Here is a 19,887-nt window from a genome sequence, read left to right on the forward strand (position 1 = left end):
ACCTAAAATTTTTCAAGATTTCTCGTTACATGAATCTTTAGACGCATGCATGGAGTATTAAATATAGACGAAAATAAAAACTAATTGCACAGTTTTGTCGGAATTTACGAGATGAATCTTTTGAGCCTAGTTAGTCCATGGTTGGACAATAATTATCACAAATAAACGAAAGTGCTACAGTGTCGCGAAATTTTTTCCTGCAGCAACTAAACACACCCCTAGCCATGTGTGCATGCATTATGAAACTTTATAAATTGATACAATTTTGCATGAGAAGTTGGACCATCATTCTGTCCTGGGAAGACTGTTGATCTTCTTAGCAATCTTCACTAATCTACTTACACCTCAACATTGGGAGGTCCAAAGTACTTGAAACTTACGACATTGGAAACTATGCTTGATAAACTTTCCAAAATATCCTCATGAGCATCGAAAGTTTCACGGAGTTGAAAGTTATGAGTGTTTCTTTCAACTAGTCCTTTTTCACTATGATGGTTCGATTTGTTGGTCTATTTTTCTCAATGTTGGTTCGATATAGAGAATCGTGCTCCTCTTTATTTATATATCTAAGTACAACCAAAGTAGAACACTTAGGTAGTCTAACTTTCTCAAATATGTCAAACTTAATTTTAGCTAGGAATGAGTTTGTCTGTTTCTAGAGTTGTTTTGCCCGGCTAGGTGTAAGTGGCCCTTCATACACTTACTTATGTGGGACTTAAGTAACCACTGGCATTGTTCTTATCATTTTTCCCCTCTTGAAAAGAAGTTGTCCTCGACTCTGACTCTGATGGTCCAAAGAATTATGCTAGGCCATCGACTTAAGATAATATCACGAACTTCTTTTTTCATCAAAGTAAGGTGTTTGAATCTATAATCATATAAACCAAGTAGTAGCCTTGTAGGTGGAAACCTAAATGATTTGAAATTAAGTATAGCTTTCACCTTGCATCGATGCTTAGAACTATCAGTTAGTGTTGATGTTCTTGGTATGGTCCTATCAATAGGAAAACATAGGAGATGAAAGTAGCCTTCTCACCAAACAGTTTGGGTACAGAAGAGAGAAAAGAGTTGTGTGAATGCTTCTCCACTAAATAGATTGGTCACAGAAGAGAGAAAAGAGTTGTGTGAATGCTGTTGAGGCTAAAGGTAGCTTAGTTTTTTTGTAATGCTCCTCCACGCTCGCACTATGACTTGACATGCCATGCAAGCAAAAATGATTATTTTTAGTAAACTTGTACGAAATCTTTTCACTTCGATGATAAATTTGTAAGAAATTTAGTAGGGTGCTACTCGAATGTGCGGGGACAAAAAAAATTAAAAAACCCATGGCTGCGGTCTCCTAGACTCTAGTCCTAGGAATATTTTGGCTACTATATATATATAAGTTGCAACTTTTGGGCAAAAAATTTAAAGGTCCATGGTTGGCTGGTTGCCTACCTGTTGCGGCTGCAGGCTGGTTGATCGCGAGCTGCCACTGCACTGCACCGGCATCAACACTAGCAGCACCTTGCTCGTCGTGAGACACAACAGCCGGGATGAACTTGCTCAGCAAACACCGCAGTCAAATCAAGTACGTATGAAAAATCAATCATGGCGTGGCAGGGCACGGTTGAACTGGACCTCACGAGTTCTCAGTGAGTTTTCCGTGGCCCTAGGCGGCGTTTGAGACCCGGCGGCGGCGTATCCGCCGGCCACTGCTCATCCCCCGCGACGCGCCACTCCTATGGTGTGTCTGATCAAATGGAGCAAGCCTCCGATGGCGCACTGCCCCCGCCTCCACCGCTTCCTCTCGTCTGCCGCCACCAGAGCCGCAGCGCCGATCCCTGCCCGGCACGTGCCCCTGTCGCCAGGCACGTCCGCGCAAAGCGCCCGCATACGGGAGCTCGGCCGCCTCCGCGAGGCCAGGGAGGTGTTCGACGCGATGCCCTTCCGCGACATCATCGCCTGGAACTCCATGATCCTCGCCTACTGCAGCAACCGGATGCCCGACTCCGCGAGGTCGCTCGCTGACGCGATCTCCGGCGGGAACCTGCGGACGGGCACCATCCTGCTGTCGGGCTACGCGCGCGCCGGGCGCGTGCGTGACGCTCGGAGGGTGTTCGATGAAATGGTCGTGCGGAACACCGTGGCGTGGAATGCCATGGTTACGTGCTATGTCCAGAACGGGGACATCGCCCTGGCGCGCAAGATGTTCAATGCAATGCCGAGCAGAAATGTCTCGTCATGGAACACAATGCTTACTGGGTACTGCCATAGCCAACTGATGGTGGATGCAAGGAATCTGTTTGAATTAATGCCAGAACGCAACATGGTTTCTTGGACAGTGATGATTTCTGGGTATGTTCTGATTGAGCAGCATGGCAAGGCTTGGGACATGTTTCACACAATGCTATGTGAAGGAATGCCACCAGAGCAACCAAATCTTGTTTCTGTGCTTTCAGCTGTACGTCATCTTAGTGAACCTGGCATTCTAGAGAGTATCCACTTTCTTGTGCATAAGACTGGCTTTGAGAGGGATGTTGTCGTCAGCACTGCCTTACTTAATGTTTACACTAAGGATGTGAATATAAAGGCACTGCAGTAAAGTTCTTTGTAGGCATGGCAGTTAGGGATGAGTACACATGGTCAACCATGATTGCTGCATTATCTGAGGCTGGACGAATAGATGATGCTTTTGCTGTTTACCAAAGAGATCCTCTAAAGTCTGTTCCTAGCCGGACTGCGATGCTCACAGGCCTTGGTCGATATGGAAGGATTAGTGATGCAAAGATTTTATTTGACCAGATTCCTGAGCCTAATGTTGTATCCTGGAATGCCATGATTACTGGGTACATGCAGAATGAAATGGTTGATGAAGCAGAAGAGATTTTTAACAGGATGCCTTTTAGGAACACAATATCTTGGGCTGGGATGATTGCAGGGTATGCGCACAATGGGAGGAGTGAACAAGCTTTGGTTTTGCTCCAAGCTCTCCATAGGAATGGAATGTTACCTAGCCTGTCTAGCTTGACTAGTAGTTTCTTTGCTTGTTCAAACATCGAAGCTCTTGAGACAGGAAAGCAACTTCATTCACTTGCAGTAAAGGCCGGCTGTCAGTTTAATAGCTATGTATGTAATGCACTGATTACTCTGTACGCTAAGTGCAGAAACATAGGTTTTGTGAGACAAATCTTTGATCGGATGACAGTTAAAGATACAGTGTCTTATAACTCTTTTATGACCGCACTTGTACAAAGTAATCTGTTTGATGAAGCAAGAGATATATTTGACAATATGCCGAGTCAAGATGTTGTCTCTTGAACTACGATAATATCTGCATATGCACAAGCTGACCAGGGGAGTGAGGCTGTAGAGATTTTCAGAAGTATGCTGCATGAGCGTGAGTTACCCAATCCACCTATATTAACTATAGTTCTTGGCCTCGGTGGAAGTCTTGGTGCTCCCAAACTTGGACAGCAAATTCACACAGTCGCTATTAAACTTGGAATGGATTCAGGACTTGTAGTGGCTAATGCTCTTGTCTCGATGTACTTCAAGTGTGGTTCTGCAGATTCCCTCATGGTTTTTTATTCAATGGAGGAACGGGACATTTTTACATGGAATACCATCATTACAGGCTATGCTCAACATGGCCTTGGAAGAGAAGCCATCAAGATGTATCAACTAATGATATCTGCAGGAGTGTTGCCTAATGAGGTCACTTTTGTGGGACTTTTACATGCATGTAGCCATTCTGGTTTGGTAAATGAAGGGCGCTAGTTTTTCAAGTCTATGAGCAGTGATTATGGATTAACTCCTCTGCTGGAGCACTATGCTTGCATGGTTGACCTACTTGGGTGAGCTGGTGATGTGCAAGGAGCTGAACAGTTTATTTATGATATGCCTATTGAGCCAGATTCAGTGATCTGGAGTGCACTTCTTGGGGCATGCAAGATTCACAAGAATGTAGAAATTGGTAGCAGAGCAGCTGAGAAACTTTTCTCTATCGAGCCGTCAAATGCTGGGAATTATGTCATGTTGTCAAATATATACTCCTCCCAAGGGATGTGGGACGAAGTTGCAAAGGTACGAAAACTTATGAAAGAACAAGGTGTGAACAAGGATCCTGGTTGTAGCTGGATGCAGATAAAGAACAAAATGCATTCATTTGTCACTGGAGACGAGGAACACGAGCAAATTCAAGATATATATGCTACCCTTCGGGATTTATACACTTTGCTAAAGGCCACAGGGTATGTACCTGACACAGACTTTGTTCTTCATGACATCGATGAAGAGCAGAAGGAAAGCTCGCTTCTGTACCACAGTGAGAAGCTTGCTGTTGCTTATGGCCTTCTTGTTACACCCGAGGGCATGCCCATACAGATAATGAAGAACCTTAGAATATGTGGTGACTGTCACACTTTCATGAAATTTGTATCCTATGTCACCAAGAGAGAAGTTGACGTTAGGGATGGGAATCGATTCCATCATTTCAGGAATGGAAGCTGTGCTTGTGGTGATTTTTGGTGATAAATTATCCGAGAACCAGCAGGTCCTCTTCACACTATCCCCTCAAACACAGATTGTCTAATTTCTTCACCCATGTTTTAGTTTCCCTTTAGTTTCTATCTGTATCTAAATCCCTTTTCATGTTGTCCCAATTGATCAAAGATGATTTTGCTATGTGATATTTTCAATGGGTTACATAAAAGTTGGCATAAAGATGGGTTTGTAGACTAGAAAATTAACGCATTGAATTCAGAGCAAAGCAAGATTCCTTATATGTTGTGTTTCTTATCATTGTTGATGTTTTGATGGATAAGTCTTTGTTGGCTGGTTGTGGGCTGCAGTAGGCAGCACATGGTCCTTCTGTAGGACAGCATCCTTGACATCTGTAGGACAGCATCTTGACTGCTTTTAGGACAGCAGTTAGCATCTATAGGACAACATCTTATACTAGCATCTTGGCATATGCTGGCTGGTTAGCAGCCCTATAAATATGTATCCCCAACCCCTCAGGTTGGCATAGCATTGTGTGAGAAATAAACCCAGAAAATTGTCCCAACTCTGTGTGCTATCCTCTCAATGAGAGTAAGGATCCTGCTCACACCTAGAGCAAGGATCCAGCGACTAACAAGTGGTATCGGAGCCGTAGTATCCTGTAGCCTAAGCATTTCCTGCTCAATCCCTTCTCCAGTCGAGCTCCCTGCCTCGCAGCAGCCCCGGCTGGCAGCAGCAGCTGTTCCGGCTGCCTCTGCTCTCCGCGCAGCAGCGCGCCATGGCCGTAGAAGGGCAGTCTCAGCACTCGGGCACCTCGAGCGCGCGGCGTCGGCAGGAGGCTGACCTCGCTGCAGCAGAGGAGTGCAGGCGAGCAGCGGCAGCAACCGCTGCAGCAGCAGCGAGGGCGTCGAGGCTGGCCCAAGCGGAGCTGGCAGCAGCCAGAGCGGAGGTGGAGGCAGCAGCAGCTGCAGATGCAGCGCGTGCAGCGGCAGCGGAGGTTGAGGACCTGCGCAGCAGTCACAGCAGCTCCATCGCTGCTGATGACAGTGCTGACCCAGACCTAGAGCTGCTGGAGAGAGATGCAGCACGTCGGCGAGCGGCGCAGTGGGCAGCTGTGCACGCCCACGAGCGTGGCCGCAGTCCAGACAGGCGTGGAGGCGCCGGCGGCGTTCCTGGAGGAGGTACGCACGGCAACGGTGGTGGACGGGTCGAGGAAGAGCACGGCCTTCGCAGGCCGCGTGGCTCTCTCTCCCCGGACCGGTACCGTGGTGGAGCCGGCGGCGCTCCTGGAGGAAGCGCACATGGCAACGGTGGTGGACGGGTCGAGGGAGAGCACGGCCTTCGCAGGCCGCGTGGCTCTCTCTCCCCGGACCCGACCGTGGCTACCACGGGTACCAGGGTGTTGCTAGGGACGTTGGCCCTGGTGGTGGGTGGCCTACCCTCACCAAGACTAACTATGTTGAGTGGGCTGCGGGATGAAGGTGAGGCTTCAGGTGCTGCACATGTGGGAGGCAGTCCGGTACGACGACGTCGACTACGACCAGGATCGACGGGCACTGAATGCCCTCATCGCTGTAGTCCCGACCGAGATCCAGTTCTCGCTTACCAGCAAGCGGACTGCCAAGGATGCTTGGGACGCCATTGCTGCAGCACGCATCGGCAATGATCGCGCCCGCAAGTCCACATTGTAGCAACTCCGCAAGGAGTGGGAGGACCTGGCCTTCAAGCCAGGTGAGGACGTTGATTTTGCTCTCCGTCTCAACACTTTGCTGCAGAAAGTGGTGCAGTTTGGTGACAACACCTACAGCGAGGAGAGAGCTGTCGAGAAGCTCTTCCGCTCCGTCCCCGAGAAGTATAGGCAGATGGCTCGCTCAATCGAGTCTCTGCTAGACCTCTCCACGATGTCGATCGAGGAGGCGATAGGTCGCCTCAAGGTCGTCGACAGTGACGAGCCACAACCCTCCTCGGGGCCCAAGCTCCTTCTCACTCGGGAGCAGTGGGCTGCCGGGCATGGTGACAAGAAGAAGGGGGAGCCTTCTTTTGCAGCAGCCAGCCGCAAGCGTGGCAAGCGCGGCAAGTCACGTAAAGGTGCCCAGTGTTAGTCGTTGGATCCTTGCTCTAGGTGTGAGCAGGATCCTTACTCTCATTGAGAGGATAGCACACTGAGTTGGGGCAATTTTCTGGGTTTATTTCTCACACAATGCTATGCCAACCTGAGGGGTTGGGGATACATATTTATAGGGCTGCTAACCAGCCAGCATATGCCAAGATGCTAGTCTAAGATGCTGTCCTACAGATGCTAACTGCTGTCCTAAAAGCAGTCAAGATGCTGTCCTACAGATGCTAACTGCTGTCCTAAAAGCAGTCAAGGATGTTGTCCTACACAAGGACCATGTGCTGCCTGCTGCAGCCCACAACCACCAGCCAACAGAGACTTATCCATCATTCTCCCCCTAAGTCTTGTGTGGCTCCTTGTGGGGTATCTGAGCCATCCCGATCCTGGTGCGAAGTTCATGGAACTTAGACTCGCCCAAGGGACTTTGACAGAAAGTCGGCGAGCTGGTCTTGGGTGTTGATGTAGTTGGCCCGAACGCTCCCTTCCTCCAGGCAGCTCCTGATGAAGTGGTACCTCACCCGGATGTGCTTGCTGCGCTCATGGAAGACTGGATTCTTCGCCAAGGCCAAGGCAGACTTGCTGTCCACCCTGAGCTCCACTGCCTCTGCGTCTCTGCCAAGGAGATCGCCAAGCAGCCGAGCCAGCCACAGAGCCTGAGTAGAAGCGGTAGTGGCTGCGATGTATTCTGCCTCGCAGCTGGACAGAGCCACCACCTGCTGCTTGACCGACTGCCAGCTGATCGGACACTTGCCGAGGAAGAAGAGCGTCCCGCTGGTGCTCTTGCTCGTGCCGGCGTGGTCGCTGTCACTGTACCCGATGAAATGTGCCGCACCGGGGCACCTCGGGTAGTGCAGACCGTAGTCGGAGGTGCCCGCGACGTAGCGGAGGATCCTCTTCACGGCCTGCTGGTGCTCCGTCGTCGGTCGCTGCATGAACCGGCTGACGTAGCCGACGGCGAACGCCAAGTCCGGTCGCGTGTGGACAAGGTAGCGAAGGCTGCCCACAATGCGCCGGTACTGCGTCGCGTCCACCTCTTCCTCCGCACTCTCCCGACTCAGCCTCAGCATCTCCTCCATAGGAGTGTGGGCTGGGTTGCAGCCGGTGAGACCGCCCAGCTCCACAATGCGCTTGGCGTAGGCTGTCTGGCGGAGAGAGGTGCCGGAGCTGTCCTGGTGGACCTCGATCCCCAGGTAGAAGGAGAGAGGGCCCAAGTCGCTCATTTGGAAGGTCGCCCTCATCTTCTCCTTGAACGCCTCGATCTCCACCTCCTCGGTGCCGGTGATCACAAGATCATCGACGTAGACACCCACCAGCAGGGCCTTTCGTCCCCTGCCCCGCCGGTAGATGGCCACCTCGTGCGGGCTTTGCTCGAAGCCCATCCCCTTCATTGTGGAATCCAGTTTGGCATTCCACGCCCGCGGTGCCTGACGCAAGCCATAGAGGGCCTTGCGCAGACGAAGCACCTTGCCTTCCTTGCCGGGAATCACAAATCCCGGCGGCTGGTGCACGTAGACCTCCTCCTTCAAGTCGTCGTTAAGGAACGCCGACTTGACATCCATGTGATGTACACGCCAGCCCTCCTGGGCAGCTAGCGCAAGGAGAAGTCGCACGGACTCCATCCGTGCTACGGGGGCGAAGGCGTCGTCGAAGTCGACCCCCTCCTGCTGCACGAAACCTCGTGCCACCAAGCGAGCCTTGTGCTTGACGATGGCACCGGCTTCATCCCTCTTCAGCTTGAACACCCACTTAAGGGTGATCGCGCGGTGACCACGAGGGAGATCAGCGAGCTCCCAAGTGCGGTTCTGCTCGACCGCGTCCATCTCCTGCTGCATCGTGGCACGCCATGCCGCGTCTCCCTCCGCCTCAGCGAAGGAGCGAGGCTCCGTCCTTGTGTGCCAGGTGCAGCTCCGCCTCGAAGTCGTGTACCGCTAACCCAGGGACACGTTGGTTACCGAGGATGTTGTCCATGATGCGGTAGCGTAGAGGCTCATCGTCGTGGTAAGCGTCGACGCGATCCTCGTCGCCGGACAGTGGAGTGGCGAACTCCACCGAACGCTGACGGACCAAAGCTGCTGGTGCCGACCTTGGAGTTGCCGGTGCCGGTGCAGGAGAGTGGGGAGCCGGTGCAGGAGTGCGTGGTGTAGCCGGTGGTGTTGGACTCGCTGGTGGTGAAGGTGGTGGTGGGCTCGCCGAAGCTGATGGCGAGCTGGGTGCCGAGGAGGGCGAGCTCGGTGAGGACGAGCTGCTAGCTCCCCCGGCTCCCTCCAAGTGGACGTAGTCGACGACGAAGTCCCTGAGGGTCGAAGCGAGCCGTCGTCCACCGCCTTGTCCCAAGTCCAGCCTCGCCCTTCATCTAACACGACGTCCCGGGAGATGCGGACGCGCTGTGTCACAGGGTCGAGGATGCGGTAGGCCTTGGCGCCCTCCGCATAGCCGATGAACACTCCTGGAGTGCTCCGGTCGTCGAGCTTGCCGACGTGAGTGAGCTCCGTGGCGAACGCCAGACAACCGAAGATGTGGAGGTGGCTCACCACGGCTTGCGCCCGTGCCAAGCCTCGTACGGCGTCATGCTGTCAAGCGCCTTGGTGGGCGAGCGGTTGAGGAGATGGACAGCGGTCATCACCGCCTCCCCAGTAGATCGTCGGCATCCCTCTCTGCTTGAGGAGGGCGCGGGCGGTGGCGACCACCGTCTGGTTGCGGCGCTTGACGACGCCGTTCTGCTGCGGGGTGTACGGCGCGGTGAAGTGGCGCTGGATCCCCTCGTCGGCGCAGTGCGCCGCGAACTCAGCCGCCGTGAACTCGCCACCGTTGTCCGTGCGCAGCACCCGAAGCTTGCGGCCGCACTCCTTCTCCGCAGCAGCTTGGTGGTGCTTGATGGCGTCCGCGGCTGCCCCCTTGGTGTCGAGGAGGACAGCCCACATGTAGCGGGACGTGTCGTCGACGAGGAGGAGGAAGTAGCGTCGTCCTCCAGGTGTAGCCGGTGTCACGGGGCCGCAAAGGTCGCCGTGCACAAGCTCCAGCTTCTCCTTGGCACGAAAGCTTGCTTGGCGGGGAAAGGGCAGCCGTCGCTGCTTGGTGAGGACGCAGGTGTCGCAGAACTGCTCCACGTGGTCGACGCACGGCATGCCCTGCACCATCTCCTTGTTGCCGAGCTGCTTCAGGGCCTCGAAGTTGAGGTGCCCAAAGCGCTCGTGCCACCGCCAGGCTTCATCGTCACGCCGAGCTGCAAGGCAAAAAGGTTGTGCCACCTGTACGTGAAGGACGTAGAGGCGGTTGCTCCCCCTGTTCACCTTGGCGAGAAGTCGGTGACGAGGATCCCAAATGCGAAGCACGCCGTCCTTGATCTCCACGCGCGAGCCATTCTCATCCAACTGTCCCAAGCTGATGATGGAGTTCCTCAGTGTGGGGATGTAGTAGACGCCGGTGAGCAGCCGATGCTCACCATTCTTGGCGACGAAGATTACGGAGCCGGCGCCCTTGATCTCTACGGCGGAGGCGTCCCCGAACTTGACGGAGCCTCGAACGTTGGAGTCGAGCTCGGAGAAGAACTCCCGCCGGCCTGTCATGTGGTGGGTGGCGTCGGTGTCGAGGCACCACCCATCGATCTTGTTGCTGCCGCCGGACCCGCTGCTGAGGAGGGCGTGTGCCTTGGCCTCGTCGAGGTGGAGAAGAGCCGCTGCAGCCGGTGCTGCTGGAGGTGGCTCGGTGCTAGCATGTGCCATGAACAGACCTGGCTGCTCCTCCTCCGCCTGCACGACATGGGCCTGGGCGCGTCGTGGCTGCCTGCAGTCCTTAGCCCAATGGCCAGCAAGACCACAGTGCCTGCAGCAGTCATCTTGTGCCGGCTTGGGTTTTTCGGCGGCGGCGCCTTGGACACCTCCGCGGGCGCCTCCGTTGGCACGCCCTTGCGCCCCGGCCTGGGCGCCTTTGCGTGACTTGCCGCGCTTGCCACGCTTGCGGCTAGCTGCTGCAGAAGAAGGCTCCCCTTCTTCTTGTCACCTTGCCCGGCAGCCCACTGCTCCCGGGTGAGAAGGAGCTTGGGCCCCGAGGAGGGTTGTGGCTCGTCAATGTCGACGACCTTGAGGCGACCTATTGCCTCCTCGGTCGACATCGTGGAGAGGTCTAGTAGGGACTCGATTGAGCGAGCCATCTGCCTGTACTTCTCGGGGACGCAGCGGAAGAGCTTCTCGACAGCTCTCTCCTCGCTGTAGGTGTTGTCACCAAACTGCACCACTTTCCGCAGCAAAGTGTTGAGACGGAGAGCAAAATCATCAACGTCCTCACCTGGCTTGAAGGCCAGGTCCTCCCACTCCTTGCGGAGTTGCTGCAGTGTAGACTTGCGGGCGCGATCACTGCCGATGCGTGCTGCAGCAATGGCATCCCAAGCATCCTTGGCAGTCCGCTTGCTCGTAAGCGAGAACTGCATCTCGGTCGGGACTGCAGCGATGAGGGCATTCAGTGCCCGTTGATCCTGGTCGTAGTCGACGTTGCCGTACCGGACTGCCTCCCACATGTGCAGCACCTGAAGTCTCACCTTCATCACCGCAGCCCACTCAACATAGTTGGTCTTGGTGAGGGTAGGCCACCCACCACCAGGGCCAACGTCCCTGGCAACAGCCTGGTACCCGTGGTAGCCACGGTACCGATCCGGGGAGAGAGAGCCACACGGCCTGCGAAGGCCGTGCTCTCCCTCGACCCGTCCACCGCCGTTGCCGTGCGCGCCTCCTCCAGGAACGCCGCCGGCGCCTCCACGCCTGTCTGGACTGCGGCCACGCTCGTGGGCGTGCACAGCTGCGCACTGCGCCGCTCGCCGGCGTGCTGCATCTCTCTCCAGCAGCTCCAGGTCTGGGTCAGCACTGTCATCAGCAGCGATGGAGCTGCTGTGACTGCTGCGCAGGTCCTCAACCTCCGCTGCCGCTGCACGCGCTGCATCTGCAGCTGCTGCTGCCTCCACCTCCGCTCTGGCTGCTGCCAGCTCCGCGTGGGCCAGCCTCGACGCCCTCGCTGCTGCTGCAGCGGTCGCTTCCGCTGCCCGCCTGCGCTCCTCTGCTGCAGCGAGGTCGGCCTCCTGCCAACGCCGCGCGCTCGAGGTGCCCGAGTGCTGAGACTGCCCTTCTGCGGCCATGGCGCGCTGCTGCGCGGAGAGCAGAGGCAGCCGGAACAGCTGCTGCTGCCAGCCGGGGCTGCTGCGAGGCAGGGAGCTCGACTGGAGAAGGGATTGAGCAGGAAATGCTTAGGCTACAGGATACTACGGCTCTGATACCACTTGTTAGTCGCTGGATCCTTGCTCTAGGTGTGAGCAGGATCCTTACTCTCATTGAGAGTATAGCACACTGAGTTGGGGCAATTTTCTGGGTTTATTTCTCACACAATGCTATGCCAACCTGAGGGGTTGGGGATACATATTTATAGGGTTGCTAACCAGCCAGCATATGCCAAGATGCTAGTCTAAGATGCTGTCCTACAGATGCTAACTGCTGTCCTAAAAGGAGTCAAGATGCTGTCCTACAGATGCTAACTGTTGTCCTAAAAGCAGTCAAGGATGCTGTCCTACACAAGGACCATGTGCTGCCTACTGCAGCCCACAACCACCAGCCAACAGAGACTTATCCATCACCCAGGCCGGGGCGCAAGGGCATGCCAACGGAGGCGCCCGCGGAGGTGTCCAAGGCGCCGCCGCCGAAAAACCCAAGCCGGCACAAGATGACTGCTGCAAAAACTGTGGTCTTGCTGGCCATTGGGCTAAGGACTGCAAGCAGCCACGACGCGCCTAGGCCCACGTCGCGCAGGCGGAGGAGGAGGAACAGCCAGCTCTATTCATGACACAAGCTAGCACCGAGCCACCTCCAGCAGCACCGGCTGCAGCGGCTCTTCTCCACCTCGACGAGCCCAAGGCACATGCCCTCCTCAGCAGCGGGTTCGGCGCCAGCAACAAGATCGATGGGTGGTGCCTCGACACCGGCGCCACCCACCACATGACAGGCCGGCGGGAGTTCTTCTCCGAGCTCGACTCCGACGTTCGAGGCTCCGTCAAGTTCGGGGACGCCTCCGCCGTAGAGATCAAGGGCGCTGGCTCCGTAATCTTCGTCGCCAGGAACGGCGAGCATCGGCTGCTCACCTAAAGATGTCAATGGGGACCCGATCCCCGATTCCCCGCGGGGAATTCCCCTATTAGGGGACGGGGATGGGAGTAAAATTACCCCCACGGGGGAATAAACGGGGAGAAAATTGTCCCCATCGGGTCTAGCGGGGGCGGGTCTGGTATGCTGCTCCCCGTCCCCATCTCCCCGTGTACCCGTTTATCTAAATGCAGGCCGTAGTTTCTGTTCTTTTGGCCCATTAAAGCCCACGTTGGCAATACATATATAATCAACAGAAAACCTAACTCCTCCCCATCCTCTGCCCTCCCAGTCTCACCCGCCGCCGCTGCGTTGTCCATGAGCTATGCCGCAAAGTGACGCTCCACTTCTCTCCAATAGGCACAAGCCTGTTAAGCTAGGTTTGGACGTGATTCTCGCCGGCGTTTAAGCTAGGTGCGTCCAAGCCGGTCAAAGCCTTGAGCCCCTCCTCCATCCCCTGGCGTGCAGCTTGCCCGGAGCCCCAGGCTAAACCATCACCAGTCGCCATGGCCGGTGGCCCTGTGCAGGAAAGATGGATGTATCAGTATCTTGCATCTTCTTTTTCTCGTCATGCGTATCTATTTGCATCTACTTTCTGCATCCTGACAAACACTTGTGTATTGTTAGTTTTTTTTTGTGTTTTGTGTTGCAACTGTGATTTGTAAAGTATCCTATCTTATGATGCAAGATGTGTTTATGGTGAACATTTCTTCTTTTAGATTATTGAGTTGAGTAATTTTTTCACAAACTTATATTGCGGGGACGGGGGACCTGTCGGGGATGCATCCCCGCTCGGGTTCGGGGATGGGGAGAAAACATCCCCCGGGAGCTTTTACGGGGACGGGGACGGGGAAAATCTTGCCCCGTGGGGACGGGGATGGGAAGATGAAACCCGATGGGGAATTCCCCATTGACATCTTGATGCTCACCGGCGTCTACTACATCCCCGCGCTGAGGAACTCCGTCATCAGCTTGGGACAGCTTGGGACGGCGTGCTTCGCATTTGGGATCCTCGTCACCGACTTCTCGCCAAGGTGAACAGGGGGAGCAACCACCTCTACGTTCTTCACGTACAGGTGGCGCAACCCTTTTGTCTTGTAGCTCTGCGGGACGATGAAGCCTGGCGGTGGCACGAGCGCTTTGGGCACCTCAACTTCGAGGCCCTGAAGCAGCTCGGCAACAAGGAGATGGTGCAGGGCGTGCCGTGGGTCGACCACGTGGAGCAGTTCCGCGACACCTGCGTCCTCACCAAGCAGCGACGGCTGCCCTTTCTCCGCCAAGCAAGCTTCCGCGCCAAGGAGAAGCTGGAGCTCGTGCACGGCGACCTTTGCGGCCCCGTGACACCGGCTACACCCGGAGGACGATGCTACTTCCTCCTCGTCGACGACGCGTCCCGCTACATGTGGCCTGTCCTCCTCGACACCAAGGGGGCAGCTGCGGACGCCATCAAGCACCACCAAGCTGTCGCGGAGAAGGAGTGCGGCCGCAAGCTTCGGGTGCTGCGCACGTACAACGACGGCGAGTTCACAAAGGCTGAGTTCGCGGAGAACTGCGCCGACGAGGGAATCCAGCGCCACTTCACCGCGCCGTACACCCCGCAGCAGAACGGCGTCGTCGAGCGCCGCAACCAGACGGTGGTCGCCACCGCCCGCGCCCTCAAGCAGAGAGGGATGCCGGCGATCTACTGGGGAGAGGCGGTGATGACCGCTGTCCATCTCCTCAACCGCTCGCCCGCCAAGGCGCTTGACGGCATGACGCCGTACGAGGCTTGGCACGGGCGCAAGCCGGTGGTGAGCCACCTTCGCGTCTTCGGCTGTCTGGCGTTCGCTAAGGAGCTCACTCACGTCGGCATGCTCGACGACCGGAGCACTCCAGGAGTGTTCATCAGCTACGCGGAGGGCGCCAAGGCCTACCGCATCCTCGACCCTGCGACACAGCGCGTCCGCATCTCTCGGGACGTCGTGTTCGATGAAGGGCGAGGCTGGACTTGGGACAAGGCAGTGGACGACGGCTCGGCCTCGACCCTCAGGGACTTCATCATCGACTACGTCCACCTGGAGGAAGCCGGGGGAGCTAGCAGCTCGTCCTCACCGAGCTCGCCCTCCACAGCACCCGGCTCGCCATCAGCTTCGGCGAGCCCACCACCACCTTCACCACCAGCGAGTCCAACACTACCGGCTACACCACGCACTCCTGCACCGGCTCCCCACTCTCCTACACCGGTGCCGGCATCTCCAAGGTCGGCACCAGCAGCTTTGGCCTGTCAGCGTTCGGTGGAGTTCGCCACTCCACTGTCCGGCGACGAGGACCGCGTCGACGCCTACCACGACGAAGAGCCTCTACGCTACCACACCATGGACAACATCCTCGGTAACCAACGTGTCCCTGGGTTAGCGGTACACGACTTCGAGGCGGAGCTGCACCTGGCACACAAGGACGGTGAGCCTCGCTCCTTCGCTAAGGCGGAGGGAGACGCGGCATGGTGTGCCGCGATGCAGCAGGAGATGGACGTGGTCAAGTAGAACCGCACTTTGGAGCTCGCTGATCTCCCTCGTGGTCATCGCGCGATCAACCTTAAGTGGGTGTTCAAGCTGAAGAGGGATGAAGCCGGTGCCATCGTCAAGCACAAGGCTCGCTTGGTGGCACGAGGCTTCGTGCAGCAGGAGGGGGTCGACTTCGACGACGCCTTTGCCCCCGTAGCACGGATGGAGTCCGTGCGACTTCTCCTTGCGCTAGCTGCCCAGGAGGGCTGGCGTGTCCATCACATCTACGTGCACCAGCCGCCGGGATTTGTGATTCCCGGCAAGGAAGGCAAGGTGCTTCGTCTGCGCAAGGCCCTCTATGGCTTGTGGCAGGCACCGAGGGCGTGGAATGCCAAACTGGATTCCACACTGAAGGGGGTGGGCTTCGAGCAAAGCCCGCACGAGGCGGCCATCTACCGGCGGGGCAGTGGACGAAAGGCCCTGCTGGTGGGTGTCTACGTCGACGATCTTGTGATCACCAGCACCGAGGAGGTGGAAATCGAGGCGTTCAAGGAGAAGATGAGGGCGACCTTCGAGATGAGCGACTTGGGCCCTCTCTCCTTCTACCTGGGGATCGAGGTCCTCCAGGACAGCTCCGGCACCTCTCTCCGCCAGACAGCCTACGCCAAGCGCATTGTGGAGCTGGGCGGTCTCACCGGCTGCAACCCAGCCCACACTCCTATGGAGGAGAGGCTGAGGCTGAGTCGGGAGAGTACGGAGGAAGAGGTGGACGCGACGCAGTACCGGCGCATTGTGGGCAGCCTTCGCTACCTTGTCCACACGCGACCGGACTTGGCGTTCGCCGTCGGCTACGTCAGCCGGTTCATGCAACGACCGACGATGGAGCACCAGCAGGCCGTGAAGAGGATCCTCCGCTACGTCGCGGGCACCTCCGACTACGGTTTGCACTACCCGAGGTGCCCCGGTGCGGCACATTTCATCGGGTACAGTGACAGCGACCACGCTGGCGACATCGACACGAGCAAGAGCACCAGCGGGACGCTCTTCTTCCTCGGCAAGTGTCCGATCAGTTGGCAGTCGGTCAAGCAGCAGATGGTGGCTCTGTCCAGCTGCGAGGCAGAATACATCGCAGCCACTACCGCTTCTACTCAGGCTCTGTGGCTGGCTCGGCTGCTTGGCGATCTCCTTGGCAGAGACGCAGAGGCAGTGGAGCTCAGGGTGGACAGCAAGTCCGTCTTGGCCTTGGCGAAGAATCCAGTCTTCCATGAGCGCAGCAAGCACATCCGGGTGAGGTACCACTTCATCAGGAGCTGCCTGGAGGAAGGGAGCGTTCGGGCCAACTACATCAACACCCAAGACCAGCTCGCCGACTTTCTGACCAAGTCCCTTGGGCGAATCAAGTTCCAGGAACTTCGCGCCAGGATTGGGATGGCTCAGATACCCCACAAGGAGCCACACAAGACTTAGGGGGAGAATGATGGATAAGTCTCTGTTGGCTGGTTGTGGGCTGCAGTAGGCTGCACATGGTCCTTGTGTAGGACAGCATCCTTGACTGCTTTTAGGACAGCAGTTAGCATCTGTAGGACAGCATCTTGACTGCTTTTAGGACAGCAGTTAGCATCTGTAGGACAGCATCTTAGACTAGCATCTTGGCATATGCTGGCTGGTTAACAGCCCTATAAATATGTATCCCCAACCCCTCAGGTTGGCATAGCATTGTGTGAGAAATAAACCCAGAAAATTGCCCCAACTCTGTGTGCTATACTCTCAATGAGAGTAAGGATCCTGCTCACACCTAGAGCAAGGATCCAGCGACTAACATGTTTTTCCCTGGATTGCATTTTCATAGTCTGATAGTGTAGTTAATCCTGTTTTCCTGTTATCATATGACTCACTGGTGTTTTGTACATTTCAGATCAAGGCTAAGTGCAGAGAGAGGCAATACCTTACCTCTTGGATGTTCATCTCTATATTAAGGAGGTCATCCATAGGTTAGTCATTTCGTCATCACCAAACCATTATAAAAATAATTGATTGATTATGATATCATGCCTTGTGTTCTCTACTGAATGTTTTATGCTTTGGTGTTCTAAGTTCTGCTGTAATCTGCACAGATATGCAGGTCTGGACCATTGATATCTTTTGTCATCAGTTTCTGCTTCTGATGGTGTGGCTACCTGAGCAGTTTCTACCGATTCTGTCTTAGCTTACCAATTAATGCATTCACCAGGACAGAGCTGAAAATATGAAATGGCAAGACCACAACCCTGAAGTTAAAGTGTTGGTAAGAAACTCAGATAGGTGCATAAATGTCGAATCACCTAGCTAAGAGTTTAAAGACAGATGGTAGGTGTTGGAACTTGGAAGGCCATGCGGCTCACCTTGTTATGAACTCCATCAGGAATCAGGAATTGTGGAAAGCTCAAGAACCACTTTCCTAAATGGAAGAAAGACAACAAATCTCAGTTAAAGGAGATAAGGTAAACCCTTACACGGTTAGCAATCATGATGAGAAATTCCAGAAAAGAGGAAGAAGATTGTGGACGAAAAAGTGCTCAAAGTAGATGCGCAAGATGAGCTGTGAGATTTCTCCCTACATTCTTCTGATGTCGCGTCAAGGATAAAGACCAAGATTGGCCAGGCAGGCAAGGAGAAATCCTCCTGGTAGGTCTCTCTACCATAAAACTTGATTGTCAATGACAGCACTGTTATTCTTCAGCTTAGCCTGTTATATCTCTCTTTTTTATAAAAGAAAATTGCATCTGAAGCCTTGCACGGTTCATCTTAGTTTTCTTTAGACATGTCCTACTTGTCTTTTTTCATTGTGGGGTTGCAGTACAAGATTAATTCTTTTATATCCTACTCTTCACTATTTTCTTTATGATAGCCGTCTAAGGTTCAGATATTTTTCCCCTGGAACTATGTAGGAGAACTGTGTGTCATTTCATCATTAAGAAGAAGATAGAAATACAAAGGAAAGAGTGGAATTGCCGTTTCCAGATCTTGATTCTGGACAAGGTTAGTACAATGTGTCCGTATATGCATCTAGGATGTTATTTTGATTAAGGAAAACACCTTAATTGTGGCTTCAAACTGCCACCTTTTTGCACTACTTGTGAATAAAACTATATGGAGAAAAATCATAAATTGATGTTACTTTGAGAAATTAAATAAAACAAACAAGACACAAAAAAACTGTAATACACAAATATAACAAACGCACTGAATATCATAACTAATGTCACATGGTATGTTTCATGTTTGCTTAATGTGTCATCAAGGGCTATCATCATTCTTGTCATGATCCAACATCGTATTAGATAAAAGTAGACTAGAAGTTGAAAGAATTAAAAAATTCCTGTGACATGCTAGATTTGATAAACCTAGCTATTATTCAAGTATATTTGATGCAGTTTGCTCTACTTTAGTCACTTTATGGCGCAGGACTCTCTGCGTCTTTCTTGGTGGATGTGTGGGTTATTTCTATTATAACTGCATTTTAAAACACATATGTTGAAACTGGAAGGGAAGGAAACTTTTAGCCTTTGTAGGAGGTGAAGGACATAGCAAAACCTCAGAAAATACTTTCACGTCCTACCTGATTGTGTTGTTGACTACTGAATTGTCAATGCATACGTTTTTAGAAGATTATACATTCTCTTGGATTTTTTTTTTTATCATGCTAGTTATAACCACAGGCTGTGTGTCCATTGCGTTGTGCCATACATCATATGTGTCGTAGCATGCATTCTTCTATACTTGGTAAGATCGAGTATTATAGCCATTAAAGTTTGCTAAGTATTCTCTTCATACCTATAAAGAAAGTTGTTTAGGACAGCGACACGGTCTTCGAAGAGTAACTTTAACTCCTTGTTTTTATAAAATATTTATTAAAAGTGGTATATGTATATTTTTATGACAAATCTGTTCATATAGTTTTTACATTTTTAAACTCAATAACTTAAAAGTTATTTATGATTTATATTCTCAATGTTTGACTCAAACCTTGTCCAAAACGATTTTTTTTATAGGTATGAAGGGAGTAGTGTTCTTTTACCTTATGATAAGAAACTTACATTATTAGGTGATGTTTCTTTAGGAGTACAAGGACATTGTCATGCTGAGGTTATATCACATGAGCAACAAGCAATCCTAAGGCTGTTCTTGCTTTTTTTTTCCTTGTGAAGTTAAAGTGTGTGAAATTCTTATACGGATCCTATGAAATTCCTGCGCGTCCAAGGAATACCAAAAGCAAGTACTTACCAAGTACCGTGCGTCAAGTTACCTATATCTACCGATTTTTTTTAAATATAGAAATGATGAAACCGCGTCGAAAACAAATTCTAACCTAGCAGGAAGCTAATTTACTCGATTTTGATAAACTACTGAGTATAATAAAATAAAAGGTCTTGTTTAGACAATGATTCGAGATAGAAATGAAATGATTAATCTTGGCCCATTTGGTACACAGCGCTCGCTCGCTTAAGCAGCCCAGCCCGGCTTCGCCAACGCGCGCCACCTGCCCGAACAGGCCCTGCCCCGGCGCTGGCGCGATCGCGTGGAGCGCACGCAGCAGGAAAAGCCACAAACGGCTGGTCGATGCCCATCGGGCTCATCGCGTCTGCTCCATATTATTTTTATTTTTATTTTTTTTCCCCCGCGCAGAAGGTTCCGGAAGCAAGAGACG

At 53.4% G+C, this 19,887-nt stretch overlaps 1 pseudogene; it reads left to right on the forward strand.

The window, feature by feature from the left end:
* Positions 1,410-19,835, forward strand: LOC8076942 (annotated as a pseudogene).

Source organism: Sorghum bicolor, chromosome 9, assembly GCF_000003195.3.
Source record: "Sorghum bicolor cultivar BTx623 chromosome 9, Sorghum_bicolor_NCBIv3, whole genome shotgun sequence".
Lineage (NCBI taxonomy): Eukaryota > Viridiplantae > Streptophyta > Magnoliopsida > Poales > Poaceae > Sorghum > Sorghum bicolor.